We start from the raw sequence: 3,459 nt of genomic DNA, 5'->3' as shown, positions 1-3,459 counted from the left end.
CTTAATAATATAATCAACCACTCTAATATATCATCTTCATCAGATTATGTCTCTTTTATGCATAAGAATTCACTCTAATTTATTATATTCTTACACTTCATGCTCTTAAATTAAAGATCTAATTAAATTCTGAAACACTGCATTAGTGATTCTGCAGCTGCTCACTACAGATTGAAAAGAATTATTGATTTCAAAATCAATTAATCTGTTACAGACTTTCATAACAAGTCTGCAAGCAATCTCTGTGTTCTCACATGAATAGAAGATATTCAACACAGTCAATGTGTATACACAAAACCTCTGAACAAGAGCTGCTTAAGCTGTAATCATCATCTCAAACAGCTCAGAATGTTTGAACTGAAATGAATACAGAATATAGTACAAGTTCAAGAGAGGAAGAAGATCTTCTCTCAACAGAACACTCTATACTCACTCAAGATAGTCTCACTGATAAGATTGCTGAAATGTTGATATGCTTCACTCATCTATGAGAGGCAGAGTTCTCAGAAACAGATGCAGTAAAAATTACCTGTGAATAATAATTACAGAAGCAGAGAATAAATCTCAATCTTATCACAGCTGCAAACTCAGTCACCAGAACAGATAAGTTCTGTGAATTCAAGAATGATTACAGTTATATTGAAATGAAGATTATCACAAAGCTCTCAGAGCTGAAAGACTATAACATCTGATACTGTGAAATCAAATCAAAAGTAGTTTTGATTGATACATCTCATATTCTTATGAATGAAGAGCTTTCTTCAGATACTCAGCTTGTGAGTAATGATTTAAAAATCTGACAATATAAAGAAAGCTGATTATAAGAGTGTATGTGAAACTCAATGAAGACTGAGCTATAAACACTTACTCAATTCAAACTCAACCAGACTGATGATAATAATGTCATCAGGATGAGACAGGTCACTGCACTATGATAAGCAGTTGAATTGAAATATCAAATGCACTGAGCAGATCTTCAATTCAAATTATACAACAAGGTTGTCACTATGTTAATTACTGATTATAAAAATGATATTACACTGTATATGAAGCACTGATAAGTGATAATAAATGATATTAATACATATGACTGATCAATATTCAAAGACTTTCTCACTCAATAATTCATATATAATCTGAAGATCTATGCACAATCTTTCATTCAAACCTATCTTAAGAATCTATATCAAGAAATTTCAAAGATATCTGTCTCTGAGATTAATCTTGATAATCTCATTGATGATCTTATCTGCTATAAGACAGTTGTCAGATCAAATGATAACAGAAAGAGAATATCAGCAAAAGAAGCTGAAAAGAAAAAGAAAAAGAAAAAGAACAAGAATGATGATAACAAAGCAGAACTCACTGAGACAATCAAGCTCAGATCACAGTAAATCAATCATGACAGAGAAAGAAATACATCTAATCTTCACTGTGAAAACACATTTGACACAGTGATAAAGTATAAGTATTGCACCTGTTACAGATATGATGAGACTGATTACTTTCTTAAGAACTGAAAAGATTAATTATCAGAATATCAAAGAATCAATCATTCTGTGATTAAATACTATGCTGAAAAGAACTCAACATTCTCTATCAGTGAAAAGAACTTTAACTTTACATCTAGTGCAAAAGCTCTATCTGTTACTACAGTCTGTAGAGATTCTCTATAATATTTGAACACTGCAGCTTTCTATACTATGATACCTGATAGAAGTGTCTTCAAATACATACACACTTCAGATGACAGAGAAGAACTTGACTCTGCAGAAGAAATAAATGATAAGCAAATTACATCTACTGAAATTGATAAAATCTGTATTTATATAAATGAAATGAAATTGAATCTGTACAATATTCACCACTCATCAGCAGTCTTCTGCAATCTCTTGAGCTTCAGTCAACTTATTAATGAAGAATTTGACTTTGAACTTCTCTGAGATAAGAATGATCATATCATTGATTTTGAGATAATTGATGAACATGATCAATACTTCTACAGTGTGAAAATAAATCATCATATCTATTTAATTTTCAGCATCTGTGAAGCTGCTCTAGCTGCAGTTATACAGGCATCTCTGAATTATAACAATAAACTCTTTATATGACACATTCATCTAGAACATCTGAACATCACTGATATTCAATAACTGATGAAAGATCTCATCTCTGACATTAAAATCAAGAGCAGCTCTGAAATACTGTTCTGTGAGACCTGCAAACTCATGAAAGTCAAGAAGAAGATCTCACAGATTTCTATAATAAGAAAAAACACTCATAGCACTCATCTGCACTTCAATATTACAGGAGACAGTGAATTCTTTGACACTCTTGATAATTTTTCTCCATCTCTTTGTGATTCAAAGATTGCTTGAGCCAGCGTATGATTACAGGCGTACATCAACTTCTTATATACTATATGCTAAATTAATTGATGGCTGCTATAGCTTCTTTACATTCATAAGCAAGTTCAGAAGTGACTGTGTTATTATTCAAGAGTTGTACATGCTTCTGAACCACATTCTCCCTCACCAGATTCAGTCATGCTTATGTGATCATGATATACACTCTACCTTCATGCAGATTAGTGTGTCACTAGTGTTCACAATAGTGTAGCCTATCTCTGATTCAGCTAGTATTCTGTGTACATTCTCACAAAGAAACTTTCACTATATTATATCACTCATTCACTAACTTTTCTCATTCTTCAATCATCTTCCTTATTATCATCATTATTGAATGCTATCATCTCATTCAAGATTTCTGCTTCTTCTTTCATTCAACATCTTCTATCTGTTATTCATTTATCACATCATACACATTTCTGGCAATGATCTCTCATTCTCATAACAAGCATTCTCATAGTGCTCATACTGGCAAGTTTATTAGCAGTAAGTGTAACATGTTGTGAAATGTGACCAGGACTTGTTTATCTTCTAACAATTATCAGAATGTACTATCATGAATGACATCTTCTTCATCTTCTTATACACTCTCAATTATTTTTCTTCTCACTGAGCTTCTGATTGTGTCTTCTAACACAATTTTATGTGAATGCAGATGCTGATATGTTTGTTTTTATTTATGTAGAATCTTCACATATTGACAGATCTGCATTCATCAATGATAGTGAACTCAATGTTAAATCATTGATCAAGAACTTGAAGAACATAATAATAAAGAAATTGTCTATGTCATATGTGACTGAGTCTTCTGTATTCTTCTCTGCTTCTTTCACTACTTCTTTCTCTGCTACTCTCTTCTCTGTTTCTTTCTCTGCTGCTTCTTCTCAATCTTCTACACTTGTCTCTGTATCTGGTTCTCCTGCTTCTGCTACCCCTGTTCCTGTGACCTCTACTTCTGCTACTTCTGCTCCTGTCACTGCCTTTGTTACTAGCTCTCTCTGTTTCAAGAAGATGTTGTGTAGACTCAGTGAATCATGTTTCTCAATGTGTA

This window comes from Blastomyces gilchristii (genome assembly GCF_000003855.2).
Source record: "Blastomyces gilchristii SLH14081 genomic scaffold supercont1.1, whole genome shotgun sequence".
In the NCBI taxonomy this organism is placed as follows: domain Eukaryota; kingdom Fungi; phylum Ascomycota; class Eurotiomycetes; order Onygenales; family Ajellomycetaceae; genus Blastomyces; species Blastomyces gilchristii.
Note: the sequence above shows the minus strand (reverse complement) of the source record.